At 42.9% G+C, this 23,946-nt stretch overlaps 1 pseudogene; it reads right to left on the bottom strand.

The window, feature by feature from the left end:
• Nucleotides 1-20,817: 20,817 nt before the first annotated feature.
• LOC145982625 (large subunit ribosomal RNA) lies at nucleotides 20,818-22,213 on the bottom strand (annotated as a pseudogene).
• Nucleotides 22,214-23,946: the final 1,733 nt, after the last annotated feature.

Genomic DNA, 23,946 nt, shown 5'->3' with positions numbered 1-23,946 from the left:
TCGAGGGGTTGTTCGAGGGGTGGGTCCGGTCTGGGTCCCCCTTTATTCTTGGGAGTGGCCCCTACAGGAGCCATCTTTATTGGGTCACTCTTTAGCACTTGTAATTGTCAAATACCCGCACTGAGAGAGTTCCCGCGCTTGACAAAACGCACGTGGCCCAGCTGTCACCACATAACAACAACAACAAAGCGCACGTGCTGCTCCGTCCCGGTGAAGGAACTGCTACGCAATCTGTGACGTCACTAAGAACCCGGATGTCACACGTCTCCTTCAGGTCCCACGCGGCAGATGACACGCTATCGAAGCCGAGTGCAACGAGCCACGCACCACTTCACAAGAAATTCAACAGAAAAACCACCCCTAAAAGCTAAGGGTTGGGGGTGGGTTCTTCAAGCTGGAGAGGGATGGGGCTAAGACACTGTCTATGTCCAGGTTCTTATTGGGGCTTAGTTTTTGTTTAACAGTCAGGTTAACACAAATATTATTTTTCGTATATAAAAAAGCTATTTCCCCATAAGGATAACATGGGGGTAGTTTTTCCACAGGAACTTTCTTATTATGGGGCGGAGCGAGTAGTGTGTTTGGTGGGGGCATGAACCCAAGAAAGGAAGAGCTCCTCTCAAGCAGGTTTGGCTATACTTAAAACTAGCTCAACATGAGCATATGAGCTTTTTGATCAAGTGTGGAACTCTGTCTAGTCCAAGATTTTTGTAAAAATGCCTCTTCAGAAAGGAAGAGCCTCCTCAGATTGATTTGCTTATACTTATAACTATGGCAAGTTCTCTTATTATCTTATTGTTTATAGTGTGTTTTCTGTCAAAATCCCAGGAGACCCAGTAGAGTGTGGTGCATGGTTTTTATTGCCTTGTAATCAAAAAGCTCGGGTTTGAATCCTGGTAAAATGTGAAGCCTTCTCTGATAGCAAAATGTTAATATTGTTGTCTTGTAAACAAGGGGTTCTGGGTTCGAGTCCTGATAGATTGAAATATGTGTGGCATTCCATACGTGAGATTTTGAGAATAATTACTGCTAGTTGATATACAACTCCCAGATCTGAAAACCTGGTAAAAAGTATTTTACAACAATATATTGTACAAAAACTGAATTTCTCAATTTTCTTATTTTCTCATGTGTTATAACCACTCGCTCAATACAATAGAAGAAGAACGGGTAAGCATAATTAATTGCTTGCATGTCTTGCCATCACGCAAGAGATATAATCTATACAGCTAGAAGAGAGCATTAATGATTTTTCTGTGCGATTCACTGAAGAGGCCATTAATTTTTCTGTGCAACATGTAAAAGTGTAACAAAGATTATTGAGATAAAGATACAAATTTTCTGACACAGTGCCAATGAACTGTTCTTCATGCTGAAAGCAATTCTATTCTGTTAATATGAGCCTAGGCAAGACTTGGAGAATATTATGACAGATCAAAATCCAATTTTGTCTGTATTAGGGTCTCAGAACCCAGTAAAATGTGGATATATTCCATATGGAGAAGTGTTAATATTGCTGCATTGTAATCAGGAGCTCTGGGTTTGAGTTCTGATAAAATATGTAAGATTGAAATACATGCAACAAAATAATATGCCACACATGAGATATTCACTGCTAGCTGATATACAGTTGAGGTTTGTGTGTTGTACAACAGCACAATAGAACAAATATCTTCTAGAATTGCTCTGTGACTCTCTCATTTCTTACATCATAAACATATGATTTTTCTCCTATGAGAATAACACTACATATGGTGTCATCAGGTAATGCTTCATGGAATTCACAGACAATTTTAATGTTTGTCCTGTCATTCACCACAACTTGTTTCCTTGTTGAAGTGTTTATTACAAACATGGGTCTCTGTGCTTTGAATTCATCTGGTGTGTAATACATGTCAGTATTGCCAGTAGTGACCCTTTTGAATGCCGAAAATGCCTCATATAATTTGAGGAAATCATTCTTGGACATGTCTAAATTATAATTTTCTCTAGGAAAGACCTCATTTCTGCCATTTTTAAGATATATGTTCTTCATGTTGCAGTTATCAAATTTACTTGAATTTTTTTCCTGATTATTGTGTCTTCCAGTCTGAAACAGTACCACCACAAAATCAGGCATGTCATATTGAATACTGGAGAATGAATTTGTAGCATCAAACTCATAATATGTACCAGATGCGGGCTTCTGTACGCATTGATATGTATAAAATTGCAGAGAAATCTGTGGATCTTTTTACTATATCAGCTTTGTGTTTAAGAGCATAACTGGCCTCATATTCAACAACAGGGATTCTTAACTCCATAGTCTGAATAAGGCATTTGCCTGCATCAGGTAGGGTATTAGGCAGAGCTTCTCCTGTAGGGTTTATCGCACTGTACCTCATCAAAGCATTGTTATCATTTGCATCTCTTCTAAATGTGATTCTTAACCCACCCTTCCACATAATTTCTTTGTAATCTGAGAAGAATCCTGGCAACAGGCGCATGGGGAACAGCACTGTGTGGTTTTTAGATAATATTTTCTCACCAGCCTCAAATCCACCTATTTTGTAGTAAGAAGCCTCGGTTTTGGATAATTTTAATGTGGCCATAGCTGTGGAGGTAATGCCGGGATAATCCACTCTGTTTATAACAACGCCGTGCTTTCTGATCTCAATTTCAGAAAACAGATGCGGCACAAAATTGTCCACAAGTCTTATATTTGAATTTGCCGGATAATCTGTACCATCGAGCTTTACAACATCAAATTTGATGTATAGATCTGCTCTGTGGGGGTGTATAAATCCATCCCCCACGTCCAGATCAATTTCAATCTCTGTGTTGGGTTGATTTAAATTTGCAAATGTCCTCCTGTTTGGGGGGAATGATTGCAGCTCATAACTCTCAATATTTTCCATTGTATGTATTTTTATTTAAATATTAATCTCTATGATAGCAGTTGTTGTGGCTGCAGCAAAATCAACTAATTCTTCTTTTTCATTAGTGACCATCAATTCAATGTAATCTATTCTATTATGACACACAGGAAAATATAATGTTGGGGATGGATTGTAGATGATGGGCTCCATGAATTCAGAATTAGGTTTGAATGTTGCAATGATTCCGGTTTGTTTGTGAGTGCCTATGCCATTTGATTTGGTGATCATACCCTCGGCCACATTACAGTGAATATTCAGAGTTTCTATAGCTAAGAATTTGGGTATATTCATAGCAGTGTGTTTAATGGCTGGTTCAAGTTTTGTGTTGTTCTCAAAGCCTAACAGCTCTCCTATAGTACCCAGATTCACTGTTTCTGTAGCAGATACAATCTCTACTCTGTGAGTGACAGAATTTTGACTTAACACTACACCTCTGGGTAATTGAGCATTTAGAGTAGATAGATTATACTGCCCTGGAGTAATAACAATTTTTTGATCCCCAACTGCAATTGTGTTGTTGTGGTGTGTAATATTAGGGATCAAGTACATGCCGTAAAATGCTCTGAGAGCTATTGTTTTGGGATACACTATGTCGTCATGTAATCTAAGTTTCAATATTGAATTTTGGCTGGTGAGATGGAATACCCCCATGATGTTTCAGATACCACAAGGCTTTTTGAAAATTTTCAATTGATGGTTTATTTATTTGAGACATATATCTAAGAACTGATAAACACAGATGTCCGCAATTAACATCTTTGAAGTTTTGAACACGGGCATTATTGTAATAAAGATTAGCTGAATTTAGATATTTTATTAAATTTTCAGGTGGAACACCTCCAAATGAATCAAACACAAATGCCTCATCGTTTAAATATTTAAGATAACAAATCCAGTGAGTGCCCTGATTTTTGTACTCATCCAAATTAACAATGCCACACTCTTTGTTGAGTGGTTGTTCCGGTAAAGAATCAGACATGTACACACCTCTAAAATGTTTGATGCCCAGTGGTTTGATTAAAGCTTCAATATCTTGGTTTGTAAGCGGCTCTTGTTTTTTTTAAACTTATTCATGGCTCTCTTAACACCTTTGCCTTTTTTCTCCATGGCCAGGTTATGGCGCTTCTGCTCATCTAATTCTGCCCTATTTTTCTTGGCATCTATTACTGTTTTTGCTATGGCGGCTGATCCCCCGGCCAAGCTCCCCACAGCCCCGAGAGCAGCTAAGATGGCCGGGATGGTAAATATGAAACCCCCCACATGTGATTTTTTTCTTGATTGCTGTAATTTTTTTAATTGGGGGGTACTAAGCAACAATTTCATACCATGGCCCTTGGCAATACAAGAGCTTTTTTTCTTGCGCTGCTTTTTGGTCAAAAGGCTGTCAATAGTTTTAAGAGATTTGAGACCTGCATAAGGTATTTGATACATAACACCCTTGGCCTTCATTGTAGGTTTATTATATACATATTCACAACCCCCACCCCAGTTTTTGTTTGGTGCTCATAGCTATGGTGGTTCCCAATGCTGATATTCTCTCACTCAAAGAAGCATCTTTGCTTACAAATCTGCCAAATGCAGCCTCTTCTAATTTCTTGTCTGCAACATGTCTCTTGTCAAGATCAGAATGTGTGTTGTATGCTATGTCATGGTCTCTGCAAGCAGCATCTAAAGGATTAACACCAGGATCCCCTCTGTTTAATCTATGGTCCAATTTTGTACCGGGACCACAATACTGATAGCCTGGAATATGTAGTTCAAATGGCAGTTTGTTTATAATGTCATTAACAAGGCCCCGACCCTCAGAAATATTCCAAAATTTAGGTGGTAGAGTATTAATAATTTTTATGAGATATCCAATCCCCTTAGTGTCATTCACTATAAAATTAGACAATTTGGTGCTTATCATGTCCATAATTCCAACCTTTTCATTGTAAAAATTGTGGTTCCCAGCATTTTCCTCCCCAGCTATCACCAATAACCTATCTATAAGTTTCCTGACATCATCAACCCACACAAATTCTTTGGGCAGGGTGTTGTATTGTTTGATTCCACTGCCAGTCTTGATTTGTGACCATATGGGCTTGATTAAATTATTGTATTTTGCCCCACTGCTAGACTTGACTCTTTTTTGTGTGGGATCATTGTTCTGGTATAGAGCATCTGATTTTATTAATATTTCTTTGTAATGTTCATAATCTTGATCTGTATAGCTGCCAGGCCTTTTCCGAGTAATCAGTTCCCACAATCCAGGTGTGCCGGGGTACTTAACAAAAGCACCTTTTTCTCCGAGACGAGATTCTGAATATACAATTATATCATCTCCCATAAATGTTACCCTGAAATTGCCAATTCTATGTATAATGCTGCCATCAAGCTCTGTGTCAGCATATAAGCCAAAAACCTCATCTTTATTGTCTTTAGGTGTTGTTAAATATTTTTGAGCTAGAAGACCCAATTCAATAGGATCCTGAGTAGCTTCAATTCTTCTAGGAGCAATAGGACTAGGTGTATGAATACTGGAAAGTGGGGTGAATGGATAATCTAATATGTTCCTTGCAGCTACAGGTACAAGCTCTGTGATCAAGTTTTGATTTTGCTCTGTAACAGTTTTGATATTCTTACCTAAATTATTAATAGCATCAATTACAGGCTGTTCTGTTTGTTTGTGTTTTTCATAAATTCCACGGTTCTCTGATTTCCATCCCTTAAATCTTTTTACAAGATAATCTCTTAACTTAAGATCATCAATTATTGGCCTTTTCATGGTTGTTTATATACGTCTCTACGTCTAGAAAATCGTTGATTTTATTTCTGTATTTGCCACTATTGGGTGTTCTTGTCATATCAATAGTGGCAAACCCATAACTGTCCTGGTTCCAGCACCTGCTGCAAAATTTAGAAAAATCATTGTAGCTCAGGTCCCCACCTACATATTCATCATGTATGTGCCTGAGGTTTGTATGATCTTGATGAAACACACATATAAAATTGCTGTTGTCTCGGATCAGCTGCTTGGGAATTTTAGAAAAAGTCTGTGCCAGGTAGAAGCTATCAATGTTTTTGTGCCGGCCCTGTGAGAAGAAATTTCTAACCTTGTTTGATTATCCAGTATAATGTCATCAAACACAACAACAGAATTATCGAGACATTCATCAAGTGGCTTAACATCTGGTTCAAAAATGGCTATATCCAATCCATCATATAGCTTCATCAGCTGCTGATATTTTAATTGTTCCAAGCTCTTAGAGAAGATATACAAGTGCCTGTTTTTCCAGTCTAGCCAGTTGGGTGCCAATAAAAAATTATCAACCATTAGTGTAGTTTTACCACAAGCAGATGGCCCAACAATAAGACACCTAATATTATCAGGGAGCAATTTGCCATTTCTCTTATTCTGCTGTTCAGGCTCTGGCAGCCTTTTTATAACATCCCAGGCGTTCATATTATTATTTTGTCTGCATCGATCCAGCTGTGTTCTGGAAGTCCTAGCCATTTGACAAATAACTTGTTGCCTTTTCTGCGGATGATTTTTTCTATGAGATATGTGTCAGGCTGTTTAGTTTTGTTGAGTTCTTCTTCATAAAACCTGCCTTTGAGAATTTCTCCTCGGTGATCTTTTATTATATATGTGTATCGGCTCCCAGGTTTAATTTGAGCCACTGTAAATAATTCTCTACTCCAGTTCCTTGTAAAACCTCTTTTGAATAAGTGCTTATATTTGCTGATTCTTACTTGATCCCCCACCCTGTATTTGGCCTTTCTTGTTGTTGGCTGGTATCTAGGATAATAAACAGTGCTGATCAATTTTTGCTCATCAGATGAAGTTACTTCAGAGGGTTTCATGTTGATTGTGGAATGGACCGAGTTGTTATATTTATGTAGAAGTTCTGGAAGAATATTAATCCATTTATAATTACCTTGCAGTGTAAATTGTTTATACATAAGATTTTTTAAGGTTCTGTTGAATCTCTCTACAATTGAGGCCTTGAGGTCACTGTAACTCGAGTAATGTTTTATTGCCTGGCTTTTAATAAATTGTTGAAACACTGAATTATAAAATTCTTTGCCATTATCTGTTTGCAAATAGCGCGGGGATCTTCCACTCTGATTTATGATTGTTCTAAAAGCTTCTGTAACACATTTTCCAGTCTTGGATTTAAGTGCCACAGCCCAGGCAAATTTTGAAAATGTGTCTATTACAGTAAGTAAATACTTGTAGCCCTTGTTGATTTTGTCTAAGTTTTTCAACTGCCCACTTGACAACTCAATCAAGTCGCTTTGCCATAAATCATCTATGCCCTTTGTGACTACTGGGAGTCTCTTAAAATTATGTCTGGCCTGTCTGTGTAATTCATCAACAATAATTTTTCTAGACATAATATGTAAACAAGAATATTGCAACTATAGGGTGTTCAGCAGCTGATACTGCAGGATTTTCTAAATATAATTTGTCCCCAATATGTATTTTAAATTCCAGAGAGCCATCATCTTCAGTATAGGCTGTTTCCAATGTATTGGGGTCGGTAAAATCCTCCAATTCTACACTGGTGACTTTTGGTTTGTTGTCAGCATTTGTTATTGATAAGATAGGGTAGTGGTGTGCCTGTGGCTGAAACCAATATTTGATTTTGATTGGTCTCAGTGTGCCCCCAACAAAAAACTGGTAATAAAATTGTGCAGGGGACAGCTTATATATTTTGCCACCTGGTGTAAATGGAGAATCATATTCTTGGTTGGGGATGCTGTTTAATTCAAGAATTACTGAATGTTTTGGATTCTCGATTATGCCTGTTATTTCTTTTTCTGCTGTGAGCAATCTGCTTGTTACAGATTCAAGATGCTCATTGATGGTCCTAACAATCTCATCGTGCCCTGGCTTGATTTTTATTTCCACGCCAAGTTTTTTGTATTGTTGCACAATCTCTTGTAGCTGGGTGGCAAAAACAGACAAAGCATTTGCTTGATTGGATTCCATGGTCCCTAGCTGTTGCTTGATATTAGCTACAATTTGCTGTAAATTTTCAACAACTGCCAATTTTGAATTTTGAGCAGTAAGATCATGGACCTGTCTTCTGATATCCTCAAACAGGGCATGCAATTCATTAATATGTTGATTTGTTGGTAGAGTGGCCACTGTCTGAGTGAGATGTTTGATCTCTGCCTGGATATTCTTGATATCTTCTGATTTCAATATGCGATTCACTGCCCTCTTAATATTTTTAAGTTCCTGTGATGTGGGCAGATTTGATACTGTATTTTGCAAAAATTCAAGTGCCAATTTTACATTGTTTAATTCAGAAGCATCAGCCACATTTTGCATAGCATTTTGGAGCAGGGCTATATCTGCCTGAGAGGGTGTTGAATGTTGTAAAATTTCAAGTTTTGTTTGGATATCATCTATCAAATGATGAAAATGAGATAATTCAGATTCAGTGTTGAGGTTTTCAAGCTTTGTGATTTGTTGCTGGACACTAACAAGTGTATCTACAATCCCAGGCAATCGGGATTCTAGTACATTTGCCAAATCACTTTGCACTGCTGCTATTGTACCTTCAAGATGGGTTATGGAACTTTGAATTTTTCCAAAATCTTCATATGTTTCAAGTTGCAGCTTAATATTTGCTACACTCCGAGTTATTGCATTCAAAGCATCAGAAGATGGCAAATTGTTCATAAAATTTTCAAGTGTCTCAATTTTTTCTTTAACCTCGGCTATGGCATTGTTCAGAGGGTCCAGATTAGGTATTTGGAGTGACTGAATCTGTTCTTTTAGAGTGGAAATCACTATATCAAAATCTTCTTGTGATTTTATGCTTTTGACAATTGTTTGGAGTTGTGTCTGGACATTATTAATTGCTGTTTCAATTGCTCAGAGTTGTTAGCCTGGGTCTTAAATTTGGCTTGAAGAGCTGCTACAGCTTCTTCCAAACTTTGAAAATTATCTAATGTGGCCAAATCAGTATATTTCTGAAGCAACAATTTGAGTTCAGAATCAATTTTAAGAAGAGGGTCCATGCATTGTGATTGCAAATTTGTAATTTCTAGTTGAAGACTGGCATTCAGTGTGGTTTGTAAAGCTTGTAAATCGCTTCTTAATTTCTTGACTCTGACATCAAGCATCAGAATCTCATCACTGTGATCTTCATGTCTTGTATGGCCAAATATATCATTAGGCATTTTTGTTTTAGCGGTTATTTATTATTGAATATCTAATTCTTAATTCTATAAAAAAAGGTATAAGCTTGTCATAGGATCCCGGGACCTCAATATATAAGCAGTCACCAGCAGAAACAGTATAAACAGTGCCAGAAACCATGTTTGAGTGCTTAATTCTGTAAATATTTCTCCCTACTGAAATTTTAACATCACCCTCAGGGGTTGTAATAAATTGCAATTGCCCACCTACAGGTAATTGGTAATGATTTAAATTATTGTTAAATATGTACAATATTTTGCCTGTTTCATCATCAATATCTGTAAGTATGCTGTTCAGATGAATAATTAACAAGCCACTCAGTTTAGACAGCATATCAGGAGAGGGTTGTGGTGTTGGCAGATCCATAATACCTTGTTTTTTGAACCCAAATAAGTTCATAGGCATGTTTATTTATTTCAAATCATGCTCTGTAATTAGGCATTGATTCCCACTTTTCAAATCACAATGACCCCACGGTAGAGTATGTATGCCACATGATAAAATGCATCTCTTATCATCATGTGGGTCCAGAGCCACTTTTCTTACAACATTTGAAGTCAATAAGTGATCCACACTCTGAATTCTGGATTCTGATGTTCTGATTAAATTTTGGGATTTGATGCAATTTTTATAATCTTCAAATTCAAGCTCTTTTTCAACAGTTACTCTGCCAATGCCCTTGGCCTTTTTGGCAACAGCACCACTACATGTCTCAAAACTGTACATCTTGGCACTTAACCCAGCAAATTCCACAATAACATCACCAAGTGTCTCATCTTTTAACATGCCGGGTACTTTTTTGTTGTGGGGTTGAATCTTTGTATGTTCACTGGTATCAAAATATTTAAATAATTCAGGTTGTGCCATATCTTGATAAACATCTTCTGTTTTAATATCAAGAATAAAACTATCCGTGTCCATGTACATCAATTTTACATTATCACCATAAAAAGGTTTCAACACATCATAATACAATATTAACATGTGTAATTTGGCCAAATCCAATATCACAGCCCCTACATAAATAGGTTTATCAAACTTAATCTTTGTTTTTTTCATGTTGAAAAGTGCCATGTGCTCATCATAAATTCTTCTGTAATTGAAATTAGGCTTTGCAACCAATTTTTTGCTCAGGCTGGGGTCAGTAATTATTTTAACATCGGTATGTTTTCTGACATTTTCTATTGTTTTGCCATACACAGAATTGACCATCAATTTAAATAAGGCCTTATCAAATTGGCTCTTTGCAGATGTTCGAAGCTCTGTGTTTGTATCAATGTATGGCTTCAACCATCTTGAGTGCCTGAACCTCAAAACTTTGCCAAGTTTGGTCACTTGAACACCATGATGCATCAGGAACTGGAGGTTTTTGTAATATATGACATAACCTTGTTTCGGCTCCAGAGTCATCATGAGCTTCTTCTGTTTAGAGCCAGGTGAGCACTGAACCTCGGGAATTGGGGGCAGATCAGAAAATTTGTTGTGCAAATCATCAGGAATTGTCAGATCAACCTCTAAGAAGAGGCCATAGTCACTGTCATCAAAATCCTTAAGATCTTCAATATTGAAATCTTCGACCCATTCAAGCTCTGCATGTGGCAATTTTTGCATCATGGCATGACCATAGAGGCTGTTTGCATCTACATACACTATATAATTTGATGGCCGTGCTGGATCATAATCAGGCATATATTTGTTATTTGCTCTGGCATATCTCTGGGAACATTGCACCATCCCTCCTCTTATACCTTTCTCCATAAACAGATACGTATCTTGATCTTGGATCAGATCTAATTGCTTTTTGGTGTTGAAAAACGTTGCAGCCCATGCTAGGCCCGAAACACTGAAAAAATACACTGGGTCCAACCCATAATTTTGCATAGAAGATGTTCTGAATGCCTGCATTACATCAGCTAAGAGGGTCACATCAAGTTTTAAATATGCCTTGTGATAATCACCAAATGTCTGGCATTTTAAATTGTTCCACATCAATTGGGCATGGTGATAATCATCATCAGTGATTCCAGATCCTCTGATTTTGCTGTAAAACTCTTCTTGTGGTGGCAGAGAACATTCATCAAATTTAGAAAAATCTGTAACATAATCATATGGATATACACCCTTCCGCCTAATTAATTTCAGGTCCTGATTTGGAAACAATGCACGTGTGATTTTGAATTGGTCATCAGATAATTGAGTGGCCAGTGTGGCCAGGCTAGCAGATAAAATTCTGTAAGAATCAAGAAATCTTATGTGAATAGGAACATCTTTAACTTTAATTATTTTGCTAATAGCAATATATTTCTCATCATTTTCAGCTAAAATATTTAAATTCTGCTTGTCAAATCCCTCATATCTAATCAGATGATGGAAATCATAATTGGATGCTCCATGGCAAAATATGGGGACAAATCTTGGTCTCTTGATCTTAATATTACAGCTATTACACAGGGCCCTTAAGAATTTTCCATCTGTATGAGAATGGTGATGTACCTTGATATTTGTATCTGAAAATTCAGATTCACATACCGGGCATTTTTCTGCTTTGTTGAAATCTTCAATCTGTTTCTCTGTTAAAGGCAACATAGGCTCTGATTTTAATAAGATCTTAGATGCTATGTCACGGCACTCATTTTCTATTCTATGTGCAAATATTTTGATGGCATCTGGCCTAATCTTTAAGTGTGGCTCACTAGCTACACCATCCCGTATAACTATATAACAAAAACTGGAAGGTTCATGTAGCTGGTATGGTGTAATTGAAGAATCTTCAGGATCTGGGCTACAAAATGCAAGAGGTTTGAGATTTGATTCAAAATCACAGACAATATATGCTGGGTGTTCCAACGAGGCTTCAAACTTATTGAATTTTGCTTTTTCACTTGGATTAGGCATCACCATATGAACAGGTTTATGGTTGCCACAATATTTCAGATGCTCAATTAACTTATTTTTTGCAATTTCTGCACTCTCTTCACGAACCCCATTCACCATTTTTCTACCATCAAATACAGTTAAGCATCTTCTGCACAACTTAAATATTTTTTTATATTTGTCTAGTTGTGTTCTCACCAAAGCTTCAAAATTATGTATCAGAGTGTAATGGTGTGTGTCATCCCCTTCAATTAAGAGCAGATCAATTGGAACAGCAGATTCATCATCAAGTGTACTGATTCTGAGAGGTTCTATCAAGCAATTGTCACGACCAGTGGAACAAATAAAAACGTTAATAGATAATTGTTTATCATTGATATGCCTGGCTCTTTTTTCAAATTTATCAATATTCTGAACAGACATTGGATATTCTAAACCCTCCATTGCATCATCAAATTGATGTTCATGTTGTTTGTAATAACTTATTCTCTCAGGATGCCTTGAAACTGGATACAAAGCAGCTAATATACACCACAAAAAGCATTTCTGGTCGGTATTTTCAATATTGACCACGGCTCTTTTGTTTTTAATATTATCAGGTAATGGCAGATATGTAGATCCTTGTAATGAGCTGAATTCAGAAATATTAACATATAATTTGTGTGATGAACCGCATAGGGTCCATCCAGACTCTTTTGCAGCAAATTCAGAGTGTTTAATGTTCAATTGATGCATCAAACTGCTTATTATTGTGTCTGAATTTGTATTTGAATATACAGGTACAGTTTCTGTTATGTGGGGCTGTGTAAATTTTGTGCCATTTGGTTTCTTATATTGAGTATACAATTTGAGGGACAGCTTATAAGAGCCATTTTGTGCATTTAGAATTGCCTGCACATCAGGATTTACACTGTTCAAAAAATTCTCAATGCCACATCTTGGCTCTGATACAAACCGATAATCTCTTAATTGGCTATTAAAACTGCTATGGATAGGTGGTGCATTGCGTGGCTGCTTTGCTGCTCTGGCATTAAGAGGTGCTTCGTGCTTCCTTTTCAGAGCAGATGTGGATGGTTGTGTTGATGACTGTGCAGAGCAAGTATCTTTATGTTTATATGCGAAATATTGCATGTTGTATTTTATATGGCATTTGGGGCATGTTTTTGTGGGAGTTCTGCATTTGTCTGGGTTACAAATCTTTTGGTGTCTGGCCCAATTAGAGCTAAATATATTTTTATTGCATTGGTTACAATATTTTTGTTTTGGCATTTTACTTGTTGTTTATTCTGGGCTTCAATTCAAAACTTTATACTTAACAGTTAGGTTCGGCTGTGTGATTTGTATATTTAGTGTATATACTTAATATTAATATTATTAATATTATTATTAATTTTTATCCTCGGTTTTATTATATAATTTTTTGGGTTTTAAATCAAAACTCTATGCCTATCTTATGACAGGTTGTAAGGCCAATGGCCCACAAGTGGAAATATTGATCTAAACTGACCTTCCGCAAATGCCTGCGCGGACATGCATGTCTAGCTCAATGGCCTTGTTATGTATTGATTTTTGTATAACAGGCTGGGATAGATATAAGCTTGACCCTAAATATGAGTGGATTACAATAAACAAGCTGGATATCAGGCAAAATATTGTTCAATATACCAGAAATATGAATTAAAACAAACAAGCCTGTAAGTATGAGAAACACTGTAACAACACGTCTGTTCTTCTCAAGCACTGTAACAACACGTCTGTTCTTCTCAAGCTCTCTCACAATACTGGCTGATATGCAATGCAAAATCTCTTTATATACCCCAAGCACAGATTAAAACTTCTGAAACAATAAACCAATCAGAATATAATACATCATCATATTATATCATAATTAAGCAATTAAAAAACAATACATGGCTAATAATTTGTTGCATTGGATAATAATTTGTTGCACAGCATGATGCAATAGCTCTTGCATCATAATTTGTTGCTGGTGTTGCACAGCATGATGCAAGAGCTCTTGCATTACATGTGTGTGTGTGTGTGTGTGTGTGTGTGTGTGTGTGGGTGTGTGTGTGTGTGTGTGTGTGTGTGTGTGTGTGTGTGTGTGTGTGTGTGTGTGTGTGTGTGTGTGGGTGGGTGGGTTTTTGGCTTAATTTCAGGTATAGCCAAAAAAATATCAATTTTTGACAAGTTTATGAACAAAAATCTGGTTGATGCAACTTTTATAAGTATAAGCAAATCAATCTGAGGAGGCTCTTCCTTTCTGAAGAGGCATTTTTACAAAAATCTTGGACTAGACAGAGTTCCACACTTGATCAAAAAGCTCATATGCTCATGTTGAGCTAGTTTTAAGTATAGCCAAACCTGCTTGAGAGGAGCTCTTCCTTTCTTGGGTTTATGCCCCCACCAAACACACTACTGGAGCGTGATGGCGTAAATTTGAGTGTGTTCCTTGATCCTTCCTGCGTCGATTAAAATCGTTTCAGGTGATAAGGGTTCATAAACACTATTACTTCGGTACTTGTTTTCACCTTAATTTGTTCGCATTCATTTACGCCATAAGGATAGCATGGGGGTGGTTTTTCTGCTATTGTCTAAAAAGTACTTACCACCTCGAGTCGGTCGGGGGTTAAAAATGTAGCTTGGAGCTTCCCGCAGCGAATCCAGTCGGTCTCCAAGGTATAACGGATTGGGGGGGGCTCCAGGGGGGGTAAACTTCCCCGGGACGTGCACTTTTTCCGTGATTCTTGAGAAATCTCACGCTTCACTTCACATCCGAAATTTGAAATTGTGATATCTCAGGAACCACTTTATCAAAATTCGTCACCTTTTCACAGAGTGTGGTTGACACGTTCACAAACCCGTATTTGCACAGTGGCGGACCACTCCCGATCGAAATTCGCACTTTTTGGACGCGTTTCGGACTACCGTAACGCGTGCGTGCCGAGTTTAGACCGTCTCCACGTATCGAGTCGCCCCAGACAGGGACAGAGGGAATCTCGTTAATCCATTCATGCGCGTCACTAATTGGATGACGAGGCATTTGGCTATTCTGACTGAGCCCATTAGCCCCGTCTCTTCCCTATGTTAGCATAGGTACTTTAATACTCAAGATTTTTACTGATCTTCCAACTCCTACTCCACCTTTCTCTCACCTCTGCCGGTCATACAATAGTACGACCAATAAATAAATAAATAAATAATAATAAATTAAAATAAGTTAAGTTGTATATAGATATAACTCTTTATATATGAATTTCTTGTATAATATAGATAGTTGTGTGACTCTCTTCGTCCTTTACCCTCCTTCTTTATGTATTTCTGTATTTCTGTCTAGTGCGCGCGGATCTGCGAGTTCCCCCTATGGTATCCGGGCGCTTGGCTCCCCCGAGCGCATGATTGTGTCTATCTCCCTCGTTACCGACACCACCTCTCCTCTCGTCTCTCCTTTGGGGGGGAACCTTCTTCCGTTTGCGGGGATCTCGGATTTTCAGGTCTCCCCTCGCTTTAGCCTGGGTGACGAGGATCAACAAGTTTCACCTCTTCCCTCGTCGTTGCCAGGCACGTGGTTCCCCCCGTGAACCCTTTGGTAGTTGTCTATTTGTAGTCCAAGTGCTGATTGACAATCTTGATAGACGTTCGGATTGCCGTTAAGCTCAGCGTCATGAGGAGCTCGTTGCTGCTGATGCCCAGCTGTCTTAGCGCAGCACGTGTGATTGGAGGTAGAGCTCCTCTTGACCCCAGGACTATGGGAGTATGGATCACCCGATCGGCCTGAAGTGTGGACGCTACCACCTCGTCCAACTTCTTGTATTTATCCACCTTCTCCTTCCCCGCTTCCTTGAGTGAATTCTCAGTTTCGAACCTGACCGTCATGTCGGTAACGTACGCGACGTTATCCTTCACTAGGACGAGGTCCGGCTTAAGACGCTCCTTGGTCGCAGGTATGGAGAAGGTTTGCTCTTTAGCCACAGTGTACCCTTTTGCGGAAGCCTCTATGATGTCCCGCAGTTCATCATGACGCTTGATCCGCAGTCCTTTTGATGCTGTGCAGGCGCCTATTACGTGCCCTAGGGTCTCGGGCGCCGCATGGCATCTCCTGCACTCATCGGACTCCACCACCTTAGCGCTTTTGAGGACATGGTTGAGTCCAACCGTGTTAGATCTAAGCCTCAATAAGTCGTTGAGCTGACCGGGCTTTAGTAGTCCCTGATTGACGAGAGCTGCGTTGGCTATGGGGTCGTTGAAGAAGTTCTTGACTCCCAAGCCATGTAGTGGCTGCTGGCTCCATCGCTCCGGCTCCGAACCAGTTATTAATTTTCTGGCCGCAGCAATGGTGTCCAGCGTAACAGGTGTTTGGACGCCAGTCACTTTGGCAATGCCTTCGATTCTGGCGCCCATGTCTGTCTCTTGGAAGAGGTGTGTTACCACCTCGTCCCGCGAGTCTCTCAGTCTACAGAGATTTCCTAGTATCCCCAGCTGAATGATGGTGGTCAGGCGCGGAACGCCTAGACCACCATCGCGCTTTTTACAGTACAATAACTGATCGGTGGTGGATTCAGGTAACTTGAAGGCCCGTTTGTGGAACCTCCTGACTTCCAAGTCAATGGATTCCAGGAAGTTCTTTGAAACCCCGACATTCACCCATGCATATTGGAATTTAGGCAGGATGTTGGTGCCGATAAGTTTCGCTTTCTGGTGTGGCTTTAACTTGAGCCTGGAGGCGCGGATCAGGATCTCCTTGACCTCCCGCAGGTGATATTTGTTCGAGAGGCCTTGTGCCAGAGTGTATTGGCACCCGAGATAGTTGAAGACCTCTCCCGTTTTCACCACCTTGATGGGCATACCGCCCAGCGTGAGCTGAGGGGAACCAGTAACCCATGTTTTGTGTGTGCCTTCAATTTGAAAGGCCACACATTTCTCAGTCGAGATGCCCATGTCGAGTTTGTCAAGGAATTGACTCACTCGGGCAAGCTGGGTGTTCATTCCAGCAGCGTTGTTCGTGAAAATCACGAGATCGTCGGCGTATGCTGATGCTGCTAGTTTCTGGTTGCCCAGATCATAGCCAGCACCGGCGCCTTTGATATCCTCAATTAGCTCATCCATTACGAGGTTGAACAGGAATGGGCTCAAGCAGTCCCCTTGCTTGATCCCTCTTCGCAGCTCGATGGATTCGCCGTATACTGTTGTGCAGATTCCGTCGTACATATCTGCAATTAAGGATATCAGGTGTTGATTGACACCTTTCTTCGTCAAAGCATCAATCATTGCTGCGTGTGGAACGGTGTCAAAGGCTTTACTTATGTCCACCGCGCAGCCGGTGAGGGTTCTTCGGGCTTGCTTTTTGGCGTGGCTTATCGCTTTATCCAAGATAAAGCAGTTCGCCGCGCACCCCTCGCCCTTGACAAACCCCTTCTGCTCAGTCGTGAAACTAATGAAGCGTCGCAGGGTCTCGTCAAGAATGCCGGTGAAGGTCCGGCATACGATTGAGCTTATCGTGATGGGCCGCCAGTTCTTAACCTGGGATCTGTCCTTTCCCATCTTGGGAAGGAAGATCGTTCGGTTCTGCTTCCACCTCTTCGGAACCGAGCCCGCATATAGGATATAGTTGAAGAGGTGGGTGAGCGTTGTTGTGACCCCTAGTTGTCTCAGGTGGACCCTCCTGAGACCGTCGGGGCCTGCGGCCTTGTCTTTGAGATTGGCTAACCTTTTACGGACACTGTCCACCGAAATCGGAAGCATCATTGCCAATCTACTCTCCTCGTCAATTCCTTTTTCTTTGAAGTTGGCTGTGAAGGAGCCTTCTTGACTCCACAGATCCTGGTAGAACTCGACGAATTCCCTGTTCCCAGGTCTGACATCCTGTTCGTCCAGAAACTCACTGGAGTTCTGAACGATGGAGTCCGCAATCTTCTGTGGACACTTTTTGAAGATTGCTTGAGTTTTGGCGTAGAGCTGGTCAGGTCTCTTGCACCTCGACTTCCTTCGCCCCTTCTTTGGTGTTGCTGTTCTTGGGGGTGGAGTGCTAGCCACCACCCCCGCCTTCAGCACACTGGTGAGCACGTCCACTATCTCTTCCAGTTTCTCACCTGCCCGTTCCTTTCCTAGGTCGAACAGCTCCCTTATTCCCCTGTCGAGTTCGCGCAAGCGTGACTCCGGGTTAGGAGGAATCCCTTCCAGGTACTCCACAAATGGTTCCGCTAGGATATTTGTGGGTCCAGGATCCTCTGGGCTGTTCACGTCTACCAATTTATCCACCATAAGATGGACATTGATAACGTATGGTTCTTCCGTGTGCTCTTTCATCTTCGGCTCCGGGTTTGGCGTTGCCGCCTCCGGTTCGGTCTCCTGAGAGGCCGGGTTCTCAAGGGAGCCTTCCCTTTCGTCTCTCCTCCCGGGGCAGTAGGGATCAATGAGTTTCACCTCTCCCCCACTGCTGCCGGGTGCCTGGCTCCCTCGAGCTCCTCCGTTGAATCCGAGCTTGTCTCATCCGGTTCGACCAGTCTGACTGCCATTGTGGTTTTGGTGGCCTCTGGGGCTCTTTCTGGCAAGGATCGACGAGTGTCACCTCTCCCCTCTTTGCTTTCGGGGCAGCGGGGATCCACGAGTTTCACCTCTACCCCCGCTGTTGCCGATTCCTTAGAGCCCCCGAGTTCTCTCAGTTCCGCTGGGCCTCTTACTTCCTGTTCTGGATGTACCAGAGCCTGGCTCTGGTCCTCGCCTCTGCAGGCGGTGGGGGTATCGGACGGCTCGGGCCTAGGTTTATCCGGTGCTGTAAGGAGTCCCTGCTGGGCAAGGTGTCTCCTCTTGTCCCGGATTTGCCTGAGTGTTTTTGTTGGGAACGCAGCTGTTAATTCCCGCCGTCTACCCTCCGCATCGAGATCCCTCCTCTCGATTTCCAGGAAGGTATGTGTGTCCTCCACTGACCACACTTTACTCCTGGCTGGACCAGGTCTTGGAACCTTTTCTTGTGAGATCTTGACCTCGTTCCAAGCGTCAGGATGCGCCTTGCGTTGATGCTGACTTAGGCCCACCTGCTTCTGGAATGTCCTCCCGCATGGTTTCCCATCGGTAACGACTTGGCAGGCTATTACTGCGGGCGTCACTGGTCCACTTTCTACCACTGGCATGTCGGACTGCCGACATTTCGGGGCATGGGTCTCCATCGCATGAAGCCCATCCTTCTCTTTGCCACACTTCCGACACTGGTATATCACGTCCGTCAGATGCAGCTCGCGATAATGCTTCGCTACACCCTTCTGCGACGTGAATACCAGGTGGAAATGTGTGTGGCAAGTGTACACCCCGTCCACTCTTTCGAATGGGTACACTATCCTCACCTTCTCTTCACTCCTCCTCCCCGTTTTCCTCTCTCCATCTCTCACCTCTCTCCTGCTCTCTCCTCCTCCAACCTCAACTCGCTGACTGGCTTCAGACGCATTATACTTAGTACTTTTAGTCGTGGCCATAATAGAGTCAGGAGGTTGTTTGAAGGTCGGCTCGGTTCACCGCGGCCAACCTACAGGCCCGGTTCCGGCTTTCTGTAACGATACCCACCAATGTCGCCGGCCGACATCAAGGGCTGCCTGGTCTCCGCATTCGTTACTTGGTTTTCCAGGAGCTTTCGCTCCCAGAAGTCCCTTCGCCCTATCACTCATCATAGGTTTCAGTTTTGTCCATCCTGCCTTTCCTGATCAAAGACCCGGATCCCCGGAGTATAGGGTAAATCGCCCTACTCCACCTACTCCCCAGGCTTAGCCACTGTTACGCCAAGGACCCCCAGCTTAATCAGGCCGAGGGTCGGCACCACCGAGTCTTCAGTGTTGTGGACCCCGTTCAATGAACTTGCCATGCTTCCTAGTCCTTCTCTCTCCCACCACTGCCTCTATCTCCGCTTGGCTCGTTCCCTAAGGGTTTCCTGTCACCAGTCCCCCCTGGGCAGGTCTCCTCATCCAGCCCCAGCCTTATGGATGAGGTTTTGAACAGTACTAGGCATTCTGGACTCAACATCCCCCCATGACAAAGCGAGAGTGCGGCTTCACCTACCCCCTTCGCTGTTCTGGGAGTAGGGTTTTCTGTCAGGGTTTTCTCCCTTAGCCTTTGGGTCAAAACCCGCCCGCAAGGCAGCGGGTTGTCGGGGTTTCCTCCCCTAGCCTCTGGTCCGGGGTGGTGTACACCACTAGCTCACATATCTGCAAGCCGTATCACTATCCGCCACCTGTGACCCGCTCTGTACCCTGAGGCAGGGTTCTTAAGGGAACCTTCATGCGGGGGTCAACGAGTACCATCCCTCGCCCCGTAGTACCTGGGTGCAAGGATCGACGAGTTTCACCTCTACCCTCGTAGTGCCAGGCACTTAGCTCCCTTAAGAGAGTCATAGTTACTCCCGCCGTTTACCCGCGCTTCCCTGAATTTCTTCAGCGCGACATTCAGAGCACTGGGCAGAAATCACATCCCGTCAACACCCTCTCGGGCTGTCGGGATGCTTTGTTTTAATTAAACAGTCGGATTCCCCTGGTCCGTGCCGGTTCTGAGTCGACCGTTCGTCGGCGGCCGACTCGAGGGGAGGCACGTTCCCCCCGGCGCCCCCGAGGGGGGCAAGGGGTTCGGTGCGTTCCCCTCAGAGAGCCCAGGGACGCTCGCGGAAGTCCGACGCGCGGTCCACGCTCGGGACGAGCAGGAACTGCCCGCCCCTCGCGAAGACCCACGCCGGACCGAACCCGCGGTGGCCCCCCGGGCCCCGACCGGCCCCGGTCCTCAGAGCCAATCCTTGTTCCGAAGGTACGGATCCAGATTGCCGACTTCCCTTACCCACATTAGTCTATCGTCAAGAGGCTCTTTACCTCGGAGGCCAGATGCGGATTCGGGTACGGCCAGGCCTCGGGACTCTGCTGCGCTGTTCCCACCAAGATTTTCAAGGTCCGACGGGCACCCGGGGAAACCGCACCCAACTACGGTTCTCTTAGCTTTCCCCAGTGTCCCCTTCTCCTTCTGGGAAGATTCCGGGGAGCGTAGGGGATCGCTCTGACAGAACAGACAACTCTGCCCCCGGGACCCGACGGATTCTCCTGGTGCCACCAGTTACCTGGACTTACGGACTTCGAGGGAACCCGCGACGCACTCCCGGTCCCGAGACGCGGCGGAGGGCTGGATACCCCACTTCCCTTTCGATCGCGGCCGAGACGCCGGCGCGTCGCGCTAACCACTACACCCGAAGGTGCGGTGACAGTCGCGAAACTGACCCGACGCATCGGTGGGAGTTCTCCGCGGTCTAAGGACCGGCTCACCCGCCTGCAACTGCTGTTGAGGCGGAACCCTTCTCCACGTCTGACCTCAGCGAGGTCTCATCAGATTATTTGCTACTACCACCAAGATCTGCAACGACGGCGGCTCCAGGCAGGCTCGCGCCCAGACCCTTCCACGCTCACCGCCGCGCCCTCCTACTCACCGCCGCGTCATTCTTACATAGTTGCCTATGCATGGAGCATTGCGGCGGCGGCCGGGTATAGGCACGACGCTCGATTGCCATCCATTTTCAGGGCCGGTTGCTTCGGCAGGTGAGTCGTTACACACTCCTTAGCGGATGCCGACTTCCATGGCCACCGCCCTGCTGTCTTGAGCAACCGACGCCTTTCATGGTTTGAGCAGCGTCGATTCAGGCACCTTAACCCGGCGTTTGGTTCATCCCACAGCGCCAGTCCTGCTTACCAGGAGCGGCCCACTGAGCACTCGGGTCCTGAAAAGAAGGCCCCGCTTCGCCCTAGGGGCAAGCGGGACCTCCATCCCGTTCAGAGTTTGAGAGTGGGTCGAGGCCGTTTCGGCCCCGAGGCCCCCGGTCATTCGCTTTACCGGGATGGACCCCCCTTGCGAGCGCCAGCTGTCCTGAGGGACACTTCGGAGGGAACCAGCTACTAGACGGTTCGATTGGCCTTTCGCCACTATGCTTAGCTCAGACGGTCGATTTGCACGTCAGAGGCGGTTCGGACTTCCACCAGGGTTTCCCCTGGATTCGTCCTGGCCGAGCATAGTTCACCATCTTTCGGGTCCCAGCGAGTGGGCTCTTAGGTACGATCCCCGCACCCGGAGGTGGGGGATCGCCCCGGGACTGCGCGAGGGCCCTTCGTTGAGCGACTCCGGGTCACCTCGATCGTCCCAGTCGCTTTGACTGCGCCTTCGGGTTTAGTGATTCCCTTAGACTCGCCCACGCGCTAGACTCCTTGGTCCGTGTTTCAAGACGGGTCGGATGGGCCACTCGTTGAACACCGCACGGGCCAGGGGCTCACAGTACGCCCCCCGCGAACCCCCCCGGACGACCGGGGAGACGGGGGGACACTGCCAGGCACGCCACATTGCTGCGACCTCTACGCCTTCCGTCAAGATTTTCGACGAATTTTTGAAGAATTTTCAAATTTTCAGATGGGAGGTTCCAGATAAGGTCAAAAACTACATACTCAGATCTTCACCAAACTTTGCAGGGATACGTTGGATGTCAAGACACGTGGAAAAACATACAAAACATAGGATTGGGGATATCAAGATTTTGGTCAAATTTTTTAAGAACCTTCAAATTTTCAGATAGGAGGTTCCATATAAAGTCAAAAACTACATACTCAGATCTTCACCAAACATTGCAGGGATACATTGGATGTCAAGACACGTGGAAAAAACGTACAAAACAAGAGATTGGAGACATCAAGATTTTGGACGAATTTGTTAAGAATTTTCAAATTTTCAGAAAAGATGTTCCAGATAAGGTCAAAAACGACATACTCAGATCTCCACCAAACTTTTCAGGGATACTTTGCATGTCAAGACACGTGGAAAAAACGTACAAAACAAGAGATTGGAGACATCAAGATTTTCGACGAATTTTTTAAGAATTTTCAAATTTTCAGATGGGAGGTTCCAGATAACGTCAAAAACGACATACTCAGATCTTCACCAAACTTTGCAGGGATACTCTGCATGTCAAGACACGTGGAAAAAACGTACGAAACAAGAGATTGGAGACATCAAGATTTTCGACGAATATATTAAGAATTTTCAAATTTTCAGATGGGAGGTTCCAGATAAGGTCAAAAACTACATACTCAGATCTTCACCAAACTTTGCAGGGATACGTTGGATGTCAAGACACGTGGAAAAAACGTACAAAACAAGAGATTGGAGACATCAAGATTTTGGACGAATTTTTTAAGAATTTTCTAATTTTCAGAAAGGATGATCCAGATAAGGTCAAAACCGACATACTCAGATCTTCACCAAACTTTGCAGGGATACATTGGATGTCAAGACACGTGGAAAAAACGTACAAAACAAGAGATTGGAGACATCAAGATTTTGGACGAATTTTTTAAGAATTTTCAAATTTTCAGATAGGAGGTTCCATATAGGGTCAAAAACTACATACTCAGATCTTCACCAAACTTTGCAGGGATACTTTGCATGTCAAGACACGTGGAAAAAACGTACAAAACAAGAGATTGGAGACATCAAGATTTTGGACGAATTTTTTAAGAATTTTCAAATTTTCAGATGGGAGTTTCCAGATAAGGTCAAAAACGACATACTCAGATCTTCACCAAACTTTGCAGGGATACTCTGCATGTCAAGACACGTGGAAAAAACGTACAAAACAAGAGATTGGAGACATCAAGATTTTCGAAGAATTTTTTAAGAATTTTCAAATTTTCAGAAAGGATGTTCCAGATAAGGTCAAAACCGACATACTCAGATCTTCACCAAACTTTGCAGGTATACATTGGATGTCAAGACACGTGGAAAAAACGTACAAAACAAGAGATTGGAGACATCAAGATTTTGGACGAATTTTTTAAGAATTTTCAAATTTTCAGATAGGAGGTTCCAGATAAGGTCAAAAACTACATACTCAGATCTTCACCAAACTTTGCAGGGATACATTGGATGTCAAGACACGTGGAAAAAACGTACAAA

This window comes from Lepisma saccharinum, unplaced genomic scaffold (genome assembly GCF_977018435.1).
Source record: "Lepisma saccharinum unplaced genomic scaffold, izLepSacc3.1 HAP1_SCAFFOLD_257, whole genome shotgun sequence".
NCBI classification, from domain to species: domain Eukaryota; kingdom Metazoa; phylum Arthropoda; class Insecta; order Zygentoma; family Lepismatidae; genus Lepisma; species Lepisma saccharinum.
The sequence above is the reverse complement of the archived record's forward strand: the minus strand, read 5'-3'. Positions and strand labels throughout refer to the sequence as shown.